At 37.1% G+C, this 25,867-nt stretch overlaps 1 pseudogene; it reads left to right on the top strand.

Annotated features, from left to right (window-relative positions):
- Positions 1–24,021: 24,021 nt before the first annotated feature.
- Positions 24,022–25,356, top strand: LOC131048437 (pentatricopeptide repeat-containing protein At5g18475-like; annotated as a pseudogene).
- Positions 25,357–25,867: the final 511 nt, after the last annotated feature.

Below are 25,867 nucleotides of genomic sequence, written 5' to 3'. Positions count from 1 at the left end.
CATTGAAGAAAGGATTGCAGAAGTGACAGGTTTTCCAGTTGAAGGAGAGAAGTACCCAGAATCTAAGGATGCCAGGAGTGCCAGAGCAGAATTTATGAGACCTGGAGATCATGCATTGATTGTTGACAAGCAAGGGGCCAGAAGAATTTCTTTACCAGACAAATGAATGTCGGAAACTATTCACATAATTAAATATTCGACCTTTGAAGGGAGGCAGTCTTGTTTGCACTCAATTTATTTTAAATTGCTCAGCCATCTCAAGCATAGAATTATGATGAACGTCCTGAATGTGTTGTATAACCTTCTAATGATCATGGTCGTTGAAACTCAAAAAGGTAGGTCAAATTCAGTCTCTCACCATTGTTTAATTAAAGTGTTGGTTGAATTGTCATTAAGGGATGTTTCTCAATTATCTTGGGAGGAATTTGTTTCACTTCGGGAATTTAGGGTAGAAGATTATAGGGGTCAGCAAAGAGCTTTTGAAAGAGAGACTAGGGTTTATGAAAAGAAAATAAAAATCACTCCTGGAGCCTCAAGCTCTAAGCATGTTCCTGATGCAGAATTTCCTGCAGTGGAGTTAACCCCTATTAATGTTGAGTCGACTCCTACAGCCGCCAATGGAAATGTTCTAATGGAAATTTCTAAAAAAACTAGGGCTTCTACTCGTAGGGAAAAGGGTAAGGCAGTTGAGTCAACTGAGGTTGAGATAGAAGAAGGAACTCCAAACCCTAAACAAGAAAAGAGGAAAAGGTCAACTGAGGCTGTTGAGGAAAATCCTAGTACAAAAATGTTAGGCAATTCAAATAACCAGAGGACAACTGAGAGGGGGGGTGAATCAGTTGTCACCAAATTATAGAAGTTTAAGCATTCAAATCCTTATTATCAGGACACATAAACTCAATACCGAAATGCATAAACCAAATACTAAAATAACTAATATAGCAATTAAACAAAAACATAAATCATAGAACAGTTACCATCCATCCATAACATATGACACCAAGATTTGTACGTAGAAAACTCGATAAAGGGAAAAACCATGGTGGCAAGCCTACCCACAGTTAGATAATACTTCTGCAATAAGTATGTGATTACAATAATAAGGGGCCTACACATGCAGGAAGACCAACAACCTAGAGCGCACTGCTCATTACAAAAGGAGCCTCACTAACTAAAAAATAAATCTAGACTACAATCCGGAATGAAGATTGAACTACAAGTATAACATCTCCTATGCCTGAGTACAGTTCCAGTTAAGCTCAATACTAGAGCCCTTAAACCTCTTCCACAAACCCAATTTGATCACTTATGATTGACCAAAACCTCTGCATATGATTACAACATTATTCACACACAGATAATCCTATAAGCCCATATACCCATATCTACAAAGAGATGGGACATCATATATATACCAACTCGGGACCTAAACAATTAGGTCAGCCACCTAAAAGATAATACAATAAATTCATAACATAAACCCACAATCCAATGATCAACCAAGTCAGCTTAGGCCAAAAACAATATAAACCAATCATTAAATCCTGTTGGTAACACATCAGAAACATTGTCCAACACATTACATAAACAAGCCCATAACCTAGATAACACCATACCCAAAATAGGTCACCATAAACTAAATCCAACACCACCGATAAACAAGAACATGAACAAGATAACCAATAGCATCCCGAAAGCCATCTGGAAGCTGCACCAACACCACTTATCACGTGCATCAAAAGATCTTCAACAAAGCTCTGTCAGTAAAACCCTTACCGATGACCAAAAGGCTTACTAGAACAAATGATAGTGTCTGAGTCATCAAATTCCAAACCAACTAATCGTGATACACATCTAAATGGCATGAATGATAGACCCAAATCAATTCCACAAACTAAAGCATATCGGAGCATACCAGATCAATATCATAAACCAACCACTCTATTGGAACCAACTGAAAACCGATAAACAACCAAAACTACCGATGTTGCCTTCAATGACAAAACATCAATGCAACACATAATAAATTCCTCCAAATTGCCAACAATCCCCCCTTTGGCATTGATGGCAACACTAGATGTGAAAAACATCCAAGTTCTAAGAAATGCCAAACAAGTCTCTCCCTAAGGAAGACAACCAACAATCTCACACAAAATGATATAGCAATTTAGCTCTGAACCAAACTCTCCTAATGAATATATCTCTCCATTAGTTTTTCACCAGAATAACTCTCCCCCTTTGACATAAATGCCAAATATTTTACATAAATATCAAAGAAAAGTCATAAATCCTCTGATTCTTACAGTTGACTACCCCCCTTGAGTAGTAGCACCACCACATCAATCTATAATCAGTAATTGCTCTAATAATGCATACTGGATTCGTTGCCAATCAACATCACTCAGGTTTCTACTAGAGGAGAAAAAACCCCCAATCTATCTCTGAAGTACTCAAATGATTCTTTAGGCAAAGGTTTAGTGAAGATGTCTGCAATCTTCTCTTTAGTGTTCACATAAACCAGTCTGACTTCATTTGCTTCCACCTTCTCCTTCAAAAAGTTATACTTGATAGATATGTGCTTTGTCTTAGAATGAAATACCAGATTCTTTGATATATCAATAGCAACAGAGTTATCACAGTGAATAACTACAGGTTCATTACAATCCACATTTATATCCTTCAACATTAGCTTCATCCATAGAACTTGTGTATAGTTAGTAGCAACAACAACATACTCAGCTTCAGCAGTGGATAAAGAGGTACATGACTGCTTTTTGTTGATCCATGAAACAAGTTTCTTTCCAAGAAAGAAAGCTCCACCAGATGTGCTCTTCTAGTCATCAACATCTCCAGCCCAATCCGCATATGTATATGCACATAATGTAAAGTCATCATTTTTAGGGTACCACAAACCATATTCAGTTGTTTCTTGCAAATACTTGAAAATCCTTTTCACCGCACTCTCATGATTTTCTCTAGGATCACTCTAATATCTTGATACAATACAAACTGCATTCATTATATTTGGTCTAGTCCGAGTCAGATATAACAAACTTCCAATCATAGACTTGTACCTTGTAGGATTTACCGGTGCAGATGCATCTTTCTTTGTCAATTTCTCACTTGTAACCATCGGAGTACCAACCGGTTTAGAATTTTCCATACCAAATTTCTTCAATAGTTCTCTAGCATACTTAGTTTGATAGATGAAAATACCTTTATCAGTTTGAGTAATCTGCAAACCTAAGAAGAATTTTATCTCCCCAATCATAGACATCTCAAATTCATTCTTCATATTGTTGGATAATTCCAATTGTTAGACAACTCAAATAACCAGAGGACAACTGAGAGGGGGGGGTTGAATCAGTTGTCACTGGATTATAGATCTTTAAGCATTCAAATCCTTATAACCGGAACACATAAACTCAATACCAGAATGCATAAACCAAATACCAGAATAACTGATATAGCAATTAAACAAAAACATAAATCATAGAGCAGTTATCATCCATCCATAACACATGACACCAAGATTTGTACGTGGAAAACCTGGTAAAGCGAAAAAACCAGGGAAGCCTACCCAAAGTCAGATTGTAGACACCTTAAATTGTCCTGTCTAATTAAATACATATTTTATTAATTTAGCCTAATTATTCTATGAATTAAATAATTATTTATTTATTTAATAATTCATTTATCCTCTTCTAAGCCTTTTCTCATTTAAATAAAAAATACTTTTATTTATTTAAATTGTCATTTTCCTAAATTAAATAAATACTTTTAATTGATCCCACTTCTTCTATTAATTAAATAAATCTTTATTTATTTAATTAATTCATTAGCCTTTTCTACCTATGACACATGTCATTCATCTCTTAATTCCTGCACTACCTACCCTCTCATTATTTTCTTATTTTCTCTACCTACCCTCTAATCTTAGCCGACTATTTATCTTTTACACCTCTTAATCTTATCCCTCCATTTCCTACAGTGTCTTCTATATAAGAGGGTGTTTCCTTCATTATCAACCCTCAACTATGCATTCAAAACTTTCATATGCAATCAAGTTTTTTGCTATCAACCTATCAACCACATTTTCGTTCTTTGTTGAGCTCTTATGCACACATAAAATTTGAGAGCAAATATTTCAAGCAAGATCAATGAAGATAGGAATAATGGAGATTCAAACCCTATTGGACATGTGATGGTATAATCTTTGTGATTTTGTTGATTTGAATTGTCTTAAGTAATCTTCATATGTTATGGTGGATCTTTGTTGTTGTTAGGCTAGGGTTTTGTGGTTGAATTCATTTAGTCTTTCAATATTATTGTTTCATTATCCATTTTTACCATATACATTTTGGCACGCTCGGTGGGACATGGATTTTTATTAGATCTATGTTTTTTTTGCAGGTTTTTCTAACCCTATATTGTTGTTTTGTAAAACAATTTGGAGAATAACCTTGTGTAGCTAGAGTTTTGAACACAAGATTAAGATCTTGGAGAGATCTGATCCGATTTCACAAAAGGATTAGATTTTTTGCACCAAATTTTGTTGGAAGCTGGAGGACAGTATCAAAAGATTTGAATCCAAAATTCAGAATTTTTGGAGTATATTTGCATTTTCTACGAATTTTTTAGGATTTTCCATAAAAAATTAATTTTCAGAGCAAATTAGCTAAAATTTTGAAATTTTTTACATTTTTTAGAAATTTCTCAGAACTATATAGGGGGTTTATTTTTTGTGATTTAAATTTAGGTGCAAAATATTCCATGAAAAATCGGATCTTTAAAAGTTAGGGTTTTTCCTTATGTTGATCAGATCTCATAAACGACTTATAATTTTGGCATACAATTATTTGTGTAGGTCGAAAAAAACTATCCACAATGCTCAGTAAAAAAATCTGATTTTTTGGAGCATATTTGAGATTTCTATGAATTTTTTATGCATTTTCATAAAAAAAATTTAGAGAGAAAATGAGCAATTTTTTTGGATTTGTTTACAGTTTTGGAAAGTTCTCGGAATTATATACAGGATCTGTTCTTTGTTATTTTAATTTGGATGCAAAATATTTCATAAAAATTTGGATCTTTAAAAATTAGGGTTTTACATTATTTTGAGCATATCTCACAAATTGCTTGGAATTTTTGCAGGATTTTTTTTATACAATTTTGGAAGGCTGTCAAGAGTTTCTAGTAAAAAATTCAGATTTTTTGGATGAATTTTGCATTTTCTACAAATTTTTTATGATTTTTCATAAAAAAATAATTTTTGGAGTAAATTAGAAACTTTTTTGGATTTTCTTACATTTTTGGAAATGTTTTGAAATTTTACAGGCGCTCTATTTTTTATAATGCAAAATAACTCATGGAAAATCAGATCTTTGAATTTGTCAAAAAAATGCATTGTCGAAGGCCCTATTTCACAAAGTCTTTTGGATCTAAAATTTACCTAACTTGTGTGCTTGTAGGAGGGGTATTATTTCAAAACTACTAATACTCTTGGTGCAGGAACTTTGGCAAAGATTTGATTTTAAAATTGCTTGCTTTGTCTTTTTAGTCTAGCAAACACTTCAATTGGTGCACTAAAATTGAACCAATGTCTTTTGTGTCTTGGGCAATAGGCTCTTTGTGTTTAATCTTTAGAGGGCCTACCTCCCCATGTGGTCATTAGGACTACTAGTGAGGAGGGAATGACCCAAGTGGTAGCGAGCAATATCCCCCTCTTTCGAACCACTATAAATAACTATATCCATGGTGAAAGCCATGGGTAACATGTGCTGATTAGTTCATACCGACACTATGTCTCCCCATAAATTTGTTTGATCAAATTTATTTGATCTATAGTAGGGCATAATCCCTACTAGTTGGGAGTCTTTTGTATTTACAAAGCTGAAAGTGCCACATGTATGGCCACATGAGCGGATGCCCTTACTAGCAGCTTTTTGTTTTAGAAAGCCAAAATCCTTCTAGTTGTTGGGGCAGGAGGTCGGACCTCTGGAGCAGCCCACACGCATATGGTTCTTAGTAGAGATACAAAGTTCACCATGGGGAGTTTTTGTGGGGACTGGTGCTTGGCTGCCCCGGAGAAGTGAGTGTCGAGGGTGGAGCCAGTGGGGTCAAGCATCTAAGTATTTGCTTTGAATAGCATAGTCTAGAGGGAAACCCCATGTGGGATCAACAACTATTGTCCTAGCCAACCATAAGAATTGTGCTTGTCTTCTTTTAAACATTCAAACATTCGAGATCAAACATCAAAACATTACATATTTTGTGTTTTCAAGTGTATGCAAAACATTTTTACATCAAACAACACACTTTTCTTTGAGTCATTTTGAGTCAATATACGTGCAAACATAGATTCCTCATCAACATTATGTCCTCTTGTCATGAAGAAATGATAAAAAAAAATCAGATTTGGTCACAACAACAACTTTACAAATTAGAAAAATTGCACTTAGATTCTAGAAACACGTATGTATCTAACAGAAACACGTCTCTGTCCTATAATCGCGTCTGTGTCATTGTAGCAAACTGTATTCACAAGATTATCAAAAATACGTTTGTGCAGCATCTAGTCAAGTCTGTGTTGGGTAACCATGTCTATGAAGTATATAGGCATGTATGTGTTCAGTATTGGGAAATTTTACAGTCCAGCAAACAAGAGCAATTAGTTTCAGAATTCTTGAGCTTCCTAGGTTATTTCTCTGGGTTTTCATCTAGAGTTCAACCTATTTTTGGGTCTCACAAAGTTCATCATTTCTTTACACCTTGCATTATATTCACATTTGTCTAAACTTGAGTCAAAAGGTCACTTGCTTGTCCTCGTCTTTCTTTGTCAACACAATACATATAATAACACTTTGCTAAGTGGTCCCTCATCAAGGTCTATCACCTTTGGGTCTCATTTGGTCTTACTTGGACTCAAGGTCAACTTACCTCATCAAGAGATCCATCATCTCTTTAGAAGTCACACCTACTCTACTACATACATACTTGGTCTCACACTTTGGACATTGCAAGTACACTTCAGATTCATTTACATTCCATCCAACTCTTGGTCTTCCATACTCTTTCCATTTTCATCTAGTCTCACACATCTTGGTCAAGACCTAGTTCATGTTTGAAACCCGTTCCCAAAAATCCAGGAGAGAAGCTAAAGAGGCTCAATAGTCTACAAACATGAGTGGCTATGAGTATGACAACTATATCTTTTTCAATTTTGATCATACCACTTTACCTAACATGGACATGTATAGAAACATTCAAAATGTTGAGAACATGGATAATACAAACAACAATTATGCACAAAATGACAATGTTGAAAACATTTCAATACATTCAGCAAAAGTGGAAGACTCTATCATGGATCCCCATTTTAATAGATTGGTTGAAGAGATCATGAGAAGAGGTAGACAATATTTATTACAAGTGATGGCACAAGGAGGAGCTAAGATACCTCATGATTTTGACATCTTCCAAATAGTGGAAAATCGACCTACTCAAGAAAGTCAAGTCAACATGGATCAAAGGAGACCTAATAGTGGAGGTACTAGAGGACCATGTTTCGTGCCCGAGTCACCATCATCCTTGTTTCAAAAACCTGAGATCCCAAATACACATGGTCAATCTTATGATACTCACAAAAGAACATCTCATGAACAACTCCATATATGCAAACCCTTATGAAAGTCTTATGTGGATAAATACACTCAATCGCATACCAATGCTAAGGACCAACCTCAAAAGCAATTGGATATTCAGAGGCATGCTCAAAATTTGGACACAAGAAAACCCCGTGTCAAATTTAGGGGCAATACACAAGAGAAAACTCATGATATGCCTTATGACCCTATATCAAGTGATCCATACACACATTATCATTATAGACCTCCTCCATATGAACATGTTTATGATCAATACCATCCATATATGCAGTATCCTCATCCTCCACCCGGTGGCTTAGGCATGGTATATGGTCCAAGAAGTCGGTCTCCACTCAAAAACAATTTGGAACAACAGATAAAGGACTCACAAAAGATGATGGAGGATATCAATACACCAAAACTAGCTTACACAATGAGATAAATATGTCCCTATCCATTTGATAAAAGCATTCCAATGCCTCCATTTCCTACACATTTCGTAACACCAAAGTTTGATAAGTGTAGAGGCAAAGGGGATCCTAAGGCACGTATAAGACAATTTTTCACAGCTTGCATTGAGGTAGCAATAGAAGAAACATACTTGATGAGATTGTTCCCACAAAGCTTAGGTGAACAAGCTATGGAATGGTTCTCCCAACTTCCACCTGAAATTAAGTCATGGGATGATCTAGCAAAAGCTTTCATATAACATCGAGACAGATATATCAGTTACCACTTTGTGCAATACCAAACAGAAAGATGGGGAGTCATTTTCATCATTCTTACAAAGATGGATGAATTTAGCCAGTAGATGCTCTTGTGAAATTCCAAAAAAACAAATGGTAGAGATGTCTACGCAAAATGTCAACAGAGAAATTGGTTATGACTTAAGGAAAGCTTGTTTGTCCACTTTCAAGGACATCATTGAGAAAGGCTTAGCAACAAAGAAGGTCTTAATTGAGCAAGGAATCATCAAGATATTCAAAGAAAATAAGGAAGATTTTAAAGGAAAGGACAAGCCACGATTTTGGAACAAGAATAAGAACACAGTAAATGATGGTATTGTTGATGCTAACACAGTGAGACCAAAAATCATTCTTTCAAGATCAAGTTCTTCTACAAACAACCAAGTAAATAATCAAGCAACTTCAAAACCACGAAGGAAATACACCCCATTGGGAGAACCACTTGAGTTAGATTTTAGGAAGATACTGTCAAACAAGATAATAACAATTCTAGAAAATCCTCCATATGAGCCAAAAGTCAAACCAAATTGGTGTAATGACAATGAGTATTGCAAATATCACAAGAGCAAGGGACATAAAATAGGAAATTGCCATCGCTTGAAGAACATCATGCAGGATCTTATTGATAGAGGTGACATTGAGATCGAGGGACATACATCTAATCAAGAACATGAGATGTTTAAGGAACCATTCCCCAAACATGACAAGGGAAAAGCCAAAGCCACATATGAGCAAGCACACTATACCAAAGTGTCCTATGATTATGATTCAACCATTAATCACATTTTGATGGACAATTATGTTTCTACTATTATCATAAACGACAAAACGCTTGAAAGTTCTACTCAAAGAGCCAAAGTTGTCCTAAAAGGCATTGGAACTTCTTCTGAATCTACCTCTGAATGTAATGTCACAACTCATCAAGGTAAGGTCACCTTGCAAGGTGCTCCAGCTAAAACCACCGCTTCCTCATCAGCCAAACCTGAGTATGACCTAGTAGAACAGTTAGGGAAGACACCTGCGCTTATCTCAATCTTAAAATTGTTGTGAATCTCTCCTTCGCTTAAAGCCATACTCGACAAAGTCCTAAGAGAAACCTTTGTACCCACTAATATGAATGTGGACCAATTTCAAGCCATGGTGGGATACCTTTCCATTCCACATTCTCTTACATTCATCAAAGTTGAAGACACCTCTGTAAGCCAACCACTTAATGCACCTTTACACATTGAAGCCTTCCTACCCAAACACCGAATAAAATGAGTCCTGATAGATGGAGGAGAAGGTCTCAAATATATGTACATTGAATACTCTTAAGTAATTGGGATATTATGAAAAGGCTATGAATTTTACACATGCAATCACCATTGTGGCATATGATGATGAAGAGCGCTCATCCAAGGGCATAGTCACCATACCTCTCAAAGTAGGGCCAGTTACAAAGGATGTGGTTTGTCAAGTCCTTGATCTAGATCTCACATACAACATACTCTTGGGACACCCATGGATTCATGAAATGAGAGTTGTTCCCTCAACATATCATCGATGTATCAAGTTTCCACACAATGGAGTTGAAGTGCCCGTCAAAGCTGATCCAAACCCATTCATATATTGCAACAATCTGTGACCTAGATTAGAAATAACAATCCCAGTCAATCGAGAAGCTATTCCTTCCTCGGCATATGAGGATCCAGAATCATTGAAAGCTTCTACATCCAAACAAGTAGAGATCAAAGAAAGGTTCAAGATTAAAGACATGGGATGTAATGAGTATATCTTTCATGTTGATCAACTCACACTATCTCCTAAGGTATTCAATCAACCAGAACAATTTATAAACAATTTGCAAGGAATTGGGTATGAACCACCTAGTGTTGTGGCTACTAAGTCCGAATGTAAATCTCCTCTAGTGGTGCAAGCAACTCTTGATATCAATAGTCCTAAAAGTGGTTCCAACAAAGAATCTGTTGAATATATCACCAGCCCTCTTGAGAACTCCTATAGACTTACAATTCCATCCACTCATTCCATTTCCACTCCTCCCCTAAACTTGGATCAACAAGAATCAGAAAATCCCTTACTAATTGGGGATAACAAATCAAGCTTTGAAAAGAAAAATCTAAAAGTAAAAAATAAAGAAAAGTCCTTTAGTCCAAATCAAAATCAAAAGCTATTGGACTCTGAAAAAATCAAGGTCAAGGATAAAAATTCTATGAAATAAAAAAATCAAGAGTTGATCTCCCCTAATATCAAAATAATTGGGGGCAAAAGTTCTACAATTTTAAGTCAAAAACCATACTTGTTGATCCTAAGTCTCCATCATGTCATGATACTTTCACTAATTTCCGTAATGATAAGCCTTCATCACTCATCCACTTGTTTCACACATCCATTCCCTTCTAGTGATCCATCATGGACCTTTAATGGAGCTTCCTCGAAGGACTTTGTTATCAGGGATGCCCAAACTTCTTTAGGTGACACGCATACGGGCCTGTGTAGTCCACACACTAGTAATTATATCTCAATTCATTTATCAAGGAAGACAGTCACTCGAGCTACACATCATTCAATTAAGGAATGACACAGCTACAATCATAAGGTTAAGCCTCATTCACTTGAGGTGGGTGACCTAGTTCTTAAAGAAAATTCTAAGAATCAGCAAGACAGAGAGAAGAAAGGCAAATTCGAACCAAATTGGCTTGGTCCTTACATCATCACGATAGTCAACGGATTAGGTGCATATCATCTCTCAACACTAGATGGAGAAGGTTTGGGAGATCTTATCAACAACATGCACCTTCATAGATTTTACACATAGCTCTTCAGAATATTCTAATATAAAAAAATAAAAAAAATATCAAAAATACAAAAAAATCATAAAAATAATAAATAAATAAAATCGTTACTTGGTGAAAACCTAGCAAACATGCGTCTTGTGACACAAAAAAAATTAAAAATGAAATCGAAAAAAGTAAAGAGAAATAAATCCATCCAACGGTGAAAACCACTTCGGTGGTGCCTTGGGCAAGTACCATGGTGAAAACCAGGTTAGTGACGCCATGTGTAGAGACATTGCTCCTCCCTCCTTTAGGATTAAATATCATCCCTTCAATTTGTACAAACTCACAACCTATCCATCCATAATAAACTTACCCATTCCCATCATGGCTTGTTATTGATCTACATAAGATTGGTTAGCCATTCATAATAATCCATCCTTTTCACCCCTTTCCGTCCATAATAAATCAACTCCTATTTGTGGCTAAGGAAAATCCTAAGTCTAGTGATGGGTGTGGAACTAAGAGCATCACACATTCCGATGAGTACAATTTCTTCTAGTTTTCTTTAGTCTATCTACGCACAATCCACAATAAAGCAACACTTGCATCACAGATCCGCAATAAAGTTTTGTCTTCTCCGCAATAAAGTATCAATTTCATGGATTTCGTCAGTTTCAAATGAGATGTATACAACAACAATGGGCTTCAACAAATCAAATCTTTCAATAGACTCAAAAAACATTATGGTTCGGTGCTATCTATCCTTTTGTGAACGAAAACATTGTGACCACAATCAAATAGACTTATATAGGTGATAAGAGACACTAAACTTGAGGACTACAGTGAATGTTGGTGTCGAGTCTTGGTTTTCTTTTGATTTTATCTTTTGGTGACATGTCTTTTAGCTTTTTCAGGATGTCTTTGACTAGAGATTTTATCTCCAGGATGTCTTTGACTAGAAAGGCGAGGATGGGGTATCATCACTTATTTTTCTTTGTTGTCTGTGGATTGTCTCTTAGTAATGCTTTGACTTGTCCAAGGATATGAGGACATTGTGAGTCTAGTATGAACTGGGTCATTCTTTGTTTGTGACTGTCTGATCTCCATGCAAACGGGTACAATGATTTTTTGGGTCGAACATATATCGAGATTGTCATAACCTATTTGCCATAATAAAGCTCAATGATGATAATAGCACAAGAAGCTCTTTCACTTCCATATCTTCTATCTTTCATCCCCCTTTCTTGATTGACCTCCATCATCCTTCTTGAGTCTGTGTATCCCGCTATCACATGACTGAGTATAATGGCACACCAAAAATATTTGCATTTCATGTAATTTGCACCTGCATTACCACACATTTGCATTTGCATAACATATAAACCCAGAAAAAGAACAAAAATATTGTATTTTATCATGTACATATTTGCATCCATATCATAAGCATCATATAGAAACATGCGTCACATAGAAGCAACATCACATAAGTACACATGCATATAGTTGTTGCAAGGATGAATCATCTCATATATATCTCAAAATTATAAGTGTCATAATACAATGATGTCAAAATACATATGGCTACAAAATCACCCGAAGATGTCTACATCATCATACAAAATTGTACAAAAACTGATACATAGGGAGCCCTCTAAGGCTATGATGAACTCCCTCCCTTGGAGCCAGCTGGCCTCGATGGAGTCTCAGCCCTGGAAGTCCCCGCCCTAGGATCATCTCTCATTCCCCCTCTCTCTGGTGGTGGTGGAGGACCCATGACCCCACCACTAGACACTTGTCTCCTGTCTCTCCCTCCAGTAATCATCATAGTCCGTGATGGTCTCTAGAAGATCCTAGCCCACTGATCTGGTGGCACAACTCCATAATATAGGTCTCTCCAGTAAGCTATCTCCTCCCCTGCTAGTAAAACATAGGCATATCTGGCCCCTGTGTCCTTTGCTGCCTACCTGCCTGCCCTCAGTGTTGTCTCAGTCTCCATGTAGCACTGAATAGCCTAATCTCTCTCCCGCTCAGTGTCCCTCAGTTATCTCCTAAGCCTAGCCCCATCTCACTCCAGATCTTGGATCTCATCTGCATTTCCTTGATAGATCTCTCTCAAGGATAGTAGCTCATCCTCCTCTTCTACTCCCTCCCCCCTGTCCCTATGGCTACTCCTGTGGTTGTCCTTGTCCCTATCCCTGTCTCTATACCTATCTGGGAACCTGTGTTGCTGGCACCTGTAAAGGAAATCAACCTCTACCCCTAACTACATGAGCCTGTCTCTCCTCTCCTCCATCTCTCCTCTGAGCCACCCTCCTCTCTACTATTGCACCTTGCCTATGTCGTTTGCCTTTGCCTCCGCTATCCCCACTATCATCCCCACCATCCCCATCTATTGACTCTCCTAGTTCCGTCAGCCATGGAAATGGATGATTTGCCCAATATGCACTGTACTCAACATCCATCCCTACATCCTCCACATCTACCCAAATATCCCAAGGCATGGGAACCATCTCCAACATTTGTGTCACTGCCTGATCATAAGAAAGTAACGGACTTAAATGAGCCTGATCTCTCACTCTTTGTGCATACATCCTTGAGCCACGTGGCATACTCCTAAACACATATGCCAACTCCACAATGTCATCCTCCCACTCCTCATAGTCTCAGTAAGGCCTCCATACCACACTATCTACCTCATCGATCACTCGACGCCAATACTCTAGCCTCCCAATTCGTGGCTAAGAAGTAATCATATCATACATATGCATATAACTATGCCCATGTCCCCTGCCTCTAAAGTGTATCGGTCGTGTAACTGGAAGATGCTCATATGCCCATACCTATAGTAATGTCACTTCGCATCCTAATCCTGTTGATCCATGATATAGAAATTGATGCAGCTCATAATACAAGTGTGCAAGAAGACACAACCCCCATGCAAACCTGGTGTGCTCAGTCACCAATGTCTCCAGTGTCCTCCCTCATCCCACAGCCAATGCTCGTGTCGCCCTCTCTGGAGAGAGGAACCCACTGATCACTCCTACCTGCATCATCGGTAGAGCTAATCCTGTAGCTATCATGGTGTCCCAGGCTACATGTCCTGCCCTCATCTCCAGTCCTAGATACTGGAACACTCGTCTCAGTGCATCCCTGTCTCCCTCTTGATCGTAAGGAGCCAACTCCCCATCGATCAGTATCCTTAGATCCTATACACATCCCCTAAGGTGACTATCAGCTCACCCATCAGCAAATGAAAGTGCATGTATCTGAGTGCCATCTCTCGGCTAATGCAGTCAACAACCCCATGTTCGCCACTCAGGCATATACATAATGTATCGCAATCCCATGTCCTCAACTGCTGCTCTATCCTCTAATGTCAACTCTGATCGTAATCCTTGAGTCTAAGGGAATCTCTCCTGTGACTCTAGCATAGGTAGGTCCTCTTGCAGTCAAGAAAATCAACTGTGTCAATCCTAGTAGTACTCCTTGTTCATCACAAAGTGCTGCTTTTTTATCCTAGTGCTTATATCTATCACATGGAACTCTATCCTAGTGGTACTCCCTGTTCATCACAAAGTGTTGCTTTTTTATCCCAGTGCTTATATTTATCATATGGCACTCTATCCTAGTAGCATTCCATGTTCATCACAAAGTGTTGCTTTTATCTTTTAGGGCACCTACTTGAGTGTATCCTCTTGAGTAGCTTATCTAATTGACAATGTAAGTTCTATCACAAAATTGTCAATCTTAGCCTAATCCAATTGACAAAGTATGTTCTATCACAGAATTGTCAATTTCTATGGTACTCCCTATTAACACATCACAAAGTGTCTTGCTCTATCCTATCCTAGGGCCTCTGATTGAGTGTATCCTCTTGAGTATTTTCTTAATTGGCAACGTGTGTTCTATCACAAAATTGTCAATCCTAGCCCTATTTGTTATCCTAGTCTTCCCTAGAGGACCTGTCTGAATGTATCCTCTCAACAACTTATCCAATCGACAACGTATGTTTATCACAAAACTGTCGATTCGACCTTGAAGACACAAACGTGCTTACATACTTCACAGACGTTATTTCACAGATGTGCCTGAAACACACAGACGTGCCTCTATTCTGCACAGATGTGCCTGCCCTGCATAGATGCGTTTGCATTTCACAAACGCATTCGCATTTGCCATAGACATGTTTAAACTCGATACAAAGGCGCCTATCCTACCGAGACACACCTGTCACCACCGCAGACATACCTTCCCATCTTTTGACCCGCTTGACATTTTTGCAATATACCTAATGCGCATTTATTGACCTACCTAACATGCATTTATGACAACAATTAATGCAACAAGGTACAAGGAGGTTTTGTGGTACTCACCAACTCTCCTACATTTGTTGGCCTCTGATATCAACGTACGTGATCGAATCTATGCACCAATGCCATCGCTGCTGACTGCTCTCTGCTATCTCTGCACTCTCTTCTCTTAGGTGTGTGGATGACAATGAGGATTTTTTCCCTCATAGTCTATCTTATAGACTACCCTAGCCCTAGTCTCCCGAGTCAGTCTTCTTTATCTTATGACTCTGTCACTCTATCCTATCTTCTCAGTCCTTTCTAGCCTTTTTCTCTTATCGACAGATTGTCTGTGATCTTTTTAGACATTTTCATCCAATCTCTCGAGGGGGCATAGCATTCCCATCTTGGGGAAACTTTGTATCAGTTTATCTTATCTTCTTTGAAACAACGCGACAAGATGCATTGTCTCAAAGAGGGGCAAAATGTAGACATCTAAAATTGTCTTGTCTAATTAAATAAATATTTTTATTTAATTAATTATTTTAGTCTAATTATTCTATTAATTAAATGAATCTTTATTTATTTAATTAATTCATTTATCCTATTCTAAGCCTTAATACTTTTATTTATTTAAATTATTCTTTTCCTAAATTAAATAAATACTTTTATTTATTTAATTGATCCCACTTCTTCTATTAATTAAATAAATCTTTATTTATTTAATTAATTCATTAGCCTTTTCTACCTATGACACATGTCATTCATCTCTTAATTCCTACACTACCTACCCTCTCATTATTTTCTTATTTTATCTACCTACCCTCTAATCTTAGCCGACCATTTATCTCTTACACCTCTTAATCTTATCCCTCCATTTCCTACAATGTCTTCTATATAAGAGGATGCTTCCTTCATTATCAACCCTCAACTATGCATTCAAAACTTTCATATGCAATCAAGCCTTTTGCTATCAAGCTATCAACCACATTTTCATACTTTGTTGAGCTCTTGTGCACACATAAAATCTGAGAGCAAATATATCAAGCAAGATCAATGGAGATAGGAAGAATGGATATTCAAACCCTATTGGACATGTGATGGTATAATCTTTGTGATTTTGTTGATTTGCATTGTCTTAGGTAATCTTCATATGTTATGGTTGATCTTTGTTGTTGTTAGGCTAGGGTTTTGTGGTTGAATTCATTTAGTCTTTCAATATTATTGTTCCATTATCCATTTTCACCATATACACAGATAATACTTTTGCAGTAAGTATGTGATTACAATAATGAGGGGCTTGCACATGCATGAAGGCCAACAACCTAGAGCACACTACTCATCACAAAAGGAGCCTCACTAACTACAAAATTAATCCAGACTACAATTTGGAATGAAGATTGTACTACAAGTATAACATCTCCTATGCTTGAGTACAGTTCCAGTTAAGCTCAATACTGGAGGCCTTAAACCTCTTCCACAAACCCAATTCGATCACCTATGATCAACCAAAACCTCTGCATATGATTACAAAATTATTCGCACATAGATAATCCTATAACCATAATCTCACATGCCCATATGCCCATATCTACAAAGAGATCTTACATCATATATATACACCAACCCGAGACCTAAAAAATTAAGTCGGTCACCTAAAAGATAATACAATCAATTCATAACATAAACCCGCAATCCAATGATCAATGAAGTTGACTTAGGCCGAAAAAAATATAAACCAATCATTAAATCCCGTCAGTAACGCATCAGGAACATCCTCCAACACGTTACATAAGCCGGTCCATAACCTAGATAACACCAGACCCAAAATAGGTCACCATAAACCAAATCCAACACCACTGATCAACAGGAACATGAACAAGATAACCAACAACATCTTGAAAGACATCTAGAAGCCACACCAACACCACTTATCACATGCATAAAAAGATTTTCAACAAAGCTCTACCGGTAAAATCCTTACCCATGACCAAAAGGCTTACTAGAACAAATGATATTATCCAAGTCATCAAATCTCGATCCAACTGATCGTGATACGCATCTGAATAACATGAATGACAGATCCAAATTAATTCCACAAACCAAAGCATACTAGAGCATACCGGATCAATATCATAAACCAACCACTCTACTGGAACCAACCAGAAATCAGTAAACAACCAAAACAGCTGGTGTTGCTATCAATGATAAAACATCAATGCAACACATAATCAATTCCTCCAAATTGCAAACAAAAAAGCCTAGAGAGAATAAAGCAAAGGTAGAAGTTTAAGCAGACTTTAGAAAAAGAAAAGGGGTCCTCAAGTGTTAAGGGTGTAAAAAGGAAACTTGAGGATGAATTAGGTGAAGAAACTTCAACCTTTGGAAGGAGAAACCAGGAAGTTGAAAAATCTCCTAAAAACAAAAAGGAGGCTGTAATCACAAAATCTCCTACAACATCTTTTCGGTTCAAAGAAACTACAAAGAAATCTAAACCTACCAAAACCCATAGGAGTGCTCCAACTATGCCTCAAAGAAGAAGCCATAGGCTTAGAGGAAAGCCCAGGAAAAAATCAAATGTGAAATCTCGAGGATCTATCCAAATTGATTCGTCAAACTCAACTTCTAAAACCTCCGAGTCTAAGGGAAAAGAGGAGGAACTTGAGCAGGAGGAGGAGATAAGTGGAAGCTCTGAAAAGGAGCAAACTTTTGAGGAGGAGAAGAACATTGAAGAACAACAAGAAGTTCAAGAAGGGAAATATTATAATGAAGTAAGATTGGGTGGGTTAGATCATTTGGCAAAAGTAGTAGAGAAAGTAATTGAATGGGAACATGGTACAGGTCCTGCAACAATTGATTCCATGATGGAATGAGAGAAAGTTCCCACAACAGAACAATAAGCTCCTTCCACTGAAGAGGAACCACGAAAGGAAGAAATACAACAGACTCCTGGAACATAACAAGAAGCAACTTCTGTAGGAGAGCAAGGAGGTGAAACAGGACAAAAAGAAACTCTTGCACAAGAACCAGTGAATGCACAAGGAGAAGAACAAGGATAGTTAATTGAGGAACAAAGAAAAAAGAAAGGAAAAGGGAAACTTTAGGTAGTTAAGCATAGGCCTACTCTTTTTCTTGGATGCCAGTTACATTCGATTGATATCAGGATATGTTGGACAAGGAAGCAGAATGGGAAAATGAGAAGTGTCAATTACAAAAAGAAATCAAGAAGAGGGATGAGGAGATTGTCGCTCTTAAGGGGAAAATAGACATTGTGGTGACCATGGTGCCCAACATCCTTGAGTGTAGATCACCACCTAGGGTCTATGCAATGTATTTAAAGGAACACTTTCTCACTTTCAAAATGTCCAGGATTCTTTTAGATCGGGATCACTCCTTGGAAACTGCACAAGAATTTTATCAGGTTTATCATGACTCTCCTGTTGTAATTAGAAACTTACTTTGTGAGTTTTATTTGCATAACTATGAAGTGCCTCGTGATAGAGAATGGAACCCTCTATTATATATTGGTGACATACATTTGAGAGAACTAATGTCCTGGATTTAGAATGAACATGCAAGAGGTGAAGAAGCTAAGACCTATTAAGAGGAAGAACTCAAAATTCCTTTGCCAATAAGGGTAGAGAGTGATAATCCCAAAAAAAATTATTATGATTGGTAGAGAGTATTGTATCATTTTGACTTTAAACCCAAAATATTTGCCTTGAGGGAAGAAGCATACAAGGAATTTGAAGAAATGAGGCCCTCTGAGGCACAATCAACTCTGGGTTACGTAGAAAGAAGGTGGAACAATCTTATAGAGGAATTAAAGAGGGTAGAACCACACTCTTTACAAAATTTCTATGCATCCTTGAAGAGAACTTTATGGTACCTTCAACTGGGACGAACAAGAATGAATAATTGGCTTCTGTTACTCTTTCAACCACCTGTGCTTCTATGGCCAATACCAGACTGCAAAAGATATGTCAATTCATTTGATGAAACAACAAAAAAATCTAGATGGGATAGACTTAAGAAGAATAAGGGATTTTATTGGAGCCTTACTATAGGGGGCTCAGGACAAACTCAAGTCATTGATTACAAGATTCAAGCAAGAGTAAGGAATGCAACATCTTCATCTTCTTCTGGGGGACCAACAAGACTTTAGGTTGGGGGGAATGATGAGCCAAAATAATGACTCTATTTTCTCTATGTTTATGTGTCATTACTGAGACATTAGGAGTCTAGATATGTCTTTTGAGTTCAAAACCTTTGCTAAGTGATAAGACTTTATATGTTTTGATGTGTGGTCATATGATAATCACTCGTTTGATATATGTTCTTTTTTGATGCAATATAATAGGTAATTATACTATGAGGAGTATCCATGGTAATGTTGCATGTAGATTTTGAATGTTACTCTAATAGGGATAATTAGGCTTATATTTGTGCACGTTAACAATTTCATGTAGGACTAAAGAGAATGTTTAACTAGTTCAAGATGTTTAGCAATAAAGATCATGGAGTTGCTAGCCGATAAAAGAGACAGCAAGGATTGTCATTGAAAGAGTCAACTAGCGATTGAAGGTGTTTCATTATGACTTATCTGAAGACTTAAATGATTTCCTTTGCTATATGAGTAAATTTAGGCTAGGGGTTATGCTAGATTCTCTCTGTTGTTCCAACAGACTTTGACTGATTCTCAACGCTTGTAACTCTACCTTCTTTTTCTCCTTGTTCAATAAAAGCATCCTCCTTGAACTTTGGGAGTGGTATGCTAGTTAAGAATTTCATGCTTTAAATAATCTCCCACCTTCTCTTGTACGATGGTTGAGAAAATGAATAGTTTCAGAGTTTATAATACAGTTTTGATTTAGTTGAAGAGACGGACTTCCAACAATATGTTGTTATGTTATCAAGTACTTTTGGATTAATAAAGATGATACTTTAAGTTCCAAGGATTTAATTCAGGTGTTTGGATGCTTACTAAGTGGGCCCGCTTAGTGAGTATTCCCTTGATTTCTTTTATCAGTTACTTTTCATTATGTACTTAGCATTATCTTGATCACAAACTATTCCTGTAGCCACTGGAATATTTCTTGTGACTATTCCTGCAGCCACTGCAAACTGAGTAGAACCCCGTTTGTTGATCATGGATAAAATCTTGTTTTTCCTAGTTGTTGCTTAGAAGTTAGTTAGTTTCCTTTTAAAGAATTTTAGTTACGTGCTTTCAGCATCTTCCTTCAATAACATTTCATTTTCAGCAATAGGAAAGGTGATTGTTTTAGTCTTTCTAGTGCATATAATTTGCAGACCCATTTCAAGTACACGCTCCAGGTTGATAACTAAATGAACCTTCATGATGAAAGATAACTACTTAGGTTGATGTCCAATCCCTAAGGTATGACTTCAAAGTCTAGTTGTTGAGCCATTGAGAAGATTAGTCACATACGTAGGAGACATGTTAGTAGGTTAGTGGTTAGTAGTTTTCCTTATTTTTTGGTTAGTTATACATTACATGGCAACCTCCTGTCGTGTTTACATAATTAGACCTCATAGGTCATTTACATGGATTACTGAGCCTAGTCATGAGACCTCATTGGTATTTTACAATGAAACATTAATGCATAGGATTTATAATGTTATAATATAATTCTCTATCTCTGGATGTAGTGTCTTCCCTGCCATCAGACTCACCTCCATCTGCAATCTGGAAGACAGACGTATGACCCATGCATTTTATCTGCCCAACCAAATGAAGTTGTGTTTCTTGGCGCTCACGATAAGCTCTCATCCCTCACGATGGAGTATCCTAGCAAACTGACATCAACTTTTGAGAATGGAACTTGTGCATGCATGTAGTATCTAACAACCAAACTATTGAATTTAACTACATGTGTTATGGTAGGGAGAAAAATTATTATAATATTGGCCAATTTAACCCTCTTGGGGTAGGTGAAAACACCCTTGTTTAACCCATAATCAAGCACATCTTTCTGAAACACATCCATTCTGAAAATAGAGAATACAATGAAAGTAGAACACCAATTTTGAAGAAGGCGATGCAAACATAAATCAAAAGCAAGACCTTGCAACAACCGTGGAAAGGAGAGAAGGAGAGGAGGCGTGGATCTTAACTAGCTATATGAACCTTCCAACTTGCCCTCCAAACTCTCCTAAAGTAGGTCGATCTACAATATATGTGGGTGACATAGGAGAAATGAGGAGATGGTGTGCTAAATGGTTGACTATACGCTCCTTCTAGTCACCTTCCAAGGTAGGTCTATCCTAGGTAAAAGACTTAGCAAGTAGGGGAAAAGTAAGGGAGAAGAAGGCATGGACTATCTGTAGAATTATGCGCCCTCCCTAAGGTATCGAATGAGTCTGATAACAAATGCCAAACCCCAATGAAATCAATCTTTTGCCTAGACTAGGGCAATAGCCCAACCACACTTCCCAATTCCATTTTTTTCCTCCCTCATCTATTGATTTAAACTTGGCTTACTAGGAAATCGATCCAAGATTCATGGATCTAGATGGATGAAAACAAGAGAGAATCGAAAGTTGAAGTGGAGAGGGTTAGATTGATTAGCCAGTTAACAAGCAAAATTTATGAAATCAAGAGTGTGACAGGAAGTTCAATTCATTATTTAGATTTGAAACTCAAGAGTTTAAACTGAAGTCATAGGGAGTTATCTCTACGTTTTGAATTTACTCACATGTTAAATTTAAAAAACATGTTTAGTTTTAAATTTTGATATTTTAATTTTCGAAATTCATTAAATTAAAATTTATTATTATAATTTGTTTAATTATTTTTAAAAAAGTTCTTCATTCATTTATAAACTTTTAATTTGGTTTCAATATTTAATTTAATTTATTTTATTATTATTATTATTGGTGTGTGTTTGCACACATGTTACATTCCCTAGGTTACTGCTGACGAGCTAGGAGACCCCTCCTTGGTCATATGTTCGCCTTCGACGGTCGTCCCTGTATCCAACTCGCACTCGGTGAAAAAGTCATATCACCATATTAAAAATTTATTTGCATCATCACAAATTAACATTAAATTAAAAATTGCCATCAATAATATCAAATAACATGATAATTAACATCACATTAATATCATATTGTCAAACATCAAATATAATTAATGTCATCTAGCATTATAATGTCAAAAATAGTGTCATCAAACATCATACTGTCATATAATATCAATGCCTAACTAAATATCTTAGCCTATAACTTATTTGTCTAAAAACAAGTCGTGGTAGGGAAGCACTCTAAAACTTTATTTTTAGATGTAAATCAAATTGCAATCAATGAAAGAGACATTATTCAAAGTTGATTGTGGGTATTGTGGTGCTATTTGAAAGAGATTTAAACCCAATCTTGTAGTCATTGAACTACTTATCATGTTTGAAGCTAATGTTTCATGCTCAAGTAGAGAGATAACTTGTAGTTTTTGTGCTACTTTTACCTTTTACCTTTTTGCATTTAAGATGAAGTGTATGTTGAAGCCTTTGAGTTACACATATATTTCATCTTTGTCCTTGAAGCTTTATAGGAAGTCATGGAAAGTCTTTAAGCTTTCATGAGCTTTTTAGTTACTAACTCTATTTGGTTGTACTTGAAAGTTTATTGTAAAAAATCATCATTTATTTTGAAAGAAGAGAATATGATAAAGGAAGAACACCAATTCTGAAAATAGAGAATACAATGAAAGTAACACCTCATAATAAATAGGGGGAGCTTCCCCTTACAAAGAGGAGAGCTTGTGTCTCACAAATTGTGGTTGAGACTACTATTTTCCAATTGATTGAATCAAGTTAGTTGCAAAATATTCACCCAACAAAAAAAAAATGAAAATGAATTTTATTTAACTATTTTTAATTGTTGAAGTGCATTATAAATTTCGACCGCGGCTATTCTAGCTCCAAAACAGACCTTTCGTACAACATGTTAGTGACAGGTTAGTCAATCACAGTCGTTAATTGCAAAATCGACGGTGTAAAACGCGCGACTAACACACGAGTTAGTCATTCGGTACTGTCTTTTTGGAACCAGAGTAGATGCATCCATTTGATGGGTCACCAACTTCCTTAAATTTAAGAGCTTAAGCTTTTACGTTGAATTGTGCTAAAAAAATTCAATGGACTTTTTAGAAAGCCCGTCCATAAAACCCGAAAACCTATAATTCCAATTGTTGATTTATTTACAAATAAATAAATTTATAAATCTTAAATTTCTTTTGTGAGATTTATCATTAGGTGCGCAACTATTCTGACTCCAAAATGACCAAATCGTACATGGTGTTATTAGGCCGAAGCTATTCTGACTCCAAAACAGATCTTTCATACAGTATGATAGTGACATGTTAGTCAATCACAACCATTTATTGCAAAATCGATGATATAAAAAATACGACTAACATGCATATTAGTCAATTCGTACTACCGTTTTAGAAACCGAATAGACAAGTCCCCTTCACAACCTAACAACCTAACGTTGGACACCGTACTGCCGTTTTCAAACCAGAATGGTTACGGTTATTTGACATGTCTTTCGTGGTTCGATCTGTTATCTTTGTCATACATTACAACATTTTGGTTTTTCTCAAGGAAGTACATTAATTACCATGAAAACTCGACTACTTTGCCGCCGATTTTCCTCAACGCCATGGATTTCTCCCCTGCAATTCAAACTGGGTTCGAAGGGCGCATCAAAATCCCAGAATCTGGAGCCTCGCAGGGCAGAAAATGATGCCCAATTGTCTAGAAAATGTCGATTTGTTCGCCACGTTGACGTAATTAATTCAATATTTGCAGAACCAGACCTTCAAAGATCCCTCAACATCTTCAACAACGCCGCAAAACAGCCAAGATTTTACCACAACCACGAAACATACAGTGTTATTATCAACAAACTCGGCCGCGAGAAAAAAATTCAAAGCGGTCGAAAAACTTCTTCAACAAATGTCAATCCACGGCTGTAGAGTCAACGAGGGCCTTTTTCTCAATTTAATGAAGCTTTATTGCATGGCCGCAATGCCAGAAAAATCAATCGAGACGTTCTACAGGATGAAGGATTTTAACTGCAAACCCTCGATGAAGGCTTTGTGTACTCTGTTTAATCTGTTGGTTGAAGGCGGGCATCTAGATTTGGCCGAGGAAGTCTTCGCGGATATGGAAAATATGAGGTTGGTTCCCAATGCTTGTATTTTAAACACTTTTATAAAATTTCATTGCAAGCATGGGAATATTGACAAGGCGTTTGAGATTTTGGATAGAATGGAGAAGACCATGTGTGCTCCTAATGTTATTACTTATTCTACCTTGATGGGTGGCCTTTGCCGGGAGGGGAAGTTAAAGGAAGCTTTTAGGGTTTTTGAGGAAATGTTGGAGAAGGGAATTGACGCCGATGCTCAGGCTTATGATATTTTAATTAATGGGTTTTGTGGGAAAAGGGATGTCAATGGGGCTAAAATGATTTTTGATTTCATGAAGAGGAATGGGTGTAAACCTAATTTGGTGAATTTTACATCTATTATGAAGGGGCTGTGCCAGGATGGGAGGTTAGAGGAGGCTTCTGAGATTTTTGATGAAATGCAAGTTGCCAATTACTCGCCTGATGCAGTGACTTATACGATTTTGATTGATGGTTTTTGCAAAGCGGGTAGCCTTGGAAGGCAAGTGAATGTTGGTGAAGATGAGGGAAGGCGGGTGCATGTCAGATTATGTTACTTTTAATATACTGATTGGAGGGTTCTGCAGGGCTTGTAAATTTGAGGAGGCTTTCACGATCCTAGATGAGATGTTATCTTGTGGATGTACTCCAAATGAGGCAACCTATAGGATTATTCTTGGTTATCTCTGTAAGAAAGGGGAACTCAAGAAAGGTCTGGAGGTTCTGGAAGAGATGTTCAAGAGAGGCTTCATGCCTCATTTTCGTACCTCAAATGCATTGCTTGATGGTCTTGCAAATGCGGGCAGATTGTACGACCTGACAGAGACACTCACTAGTTTAGTAGACGGGTTTCGCTCCTGCTGAAGGTACTTGGAATTGCCTCATAATGTCTGTTTGTAAAGTAAGGAAGTTACTCAAGGTCCCTGAAATGCTTCAGAGAATATTGGAAGAAGAGCGTTGATTTTTCTTTTCTAGTGAAATGCACCATTCTGCGCTGCTTGTCAGGCTATGATTTCTGGGCTTGTCTACTACTTGTTTATAATGCCTTTTCCAGGAGCAGGGTGGAAGGCCTTTTCTTGCACCATTGCATGAATTTCTAAATTCCATTGTAGATTGGTGTGTGACCTGGATACTTAGAGTGGGCTTTGTAAAGGATGCCTTTAAGTATGCAGGTCAAGCAGGTCGTAGTTGACAATTTACGAAATCGTTATGCCAATTAT

This window comes from Cryptomeria japonica, chromosome 8, assembly GCF_030272615.1.
Source record: "Cryptomeria japonica chromosome 8, Sugi_1.0, whole genome shotgun sequence".
Taxonomy (NCBI): domain Eukaryota; kingdom Viridiplantae; phylum Streptophyta; class Pinopsida; order Cupressales; family Cupressaceae; genus Cryptomeria; species Cryptomeria japonica.
Note: the sequence above shows the minus strand (reverse complement) of the source record. Positions and strands in the feature narration are given on the sequence as shown.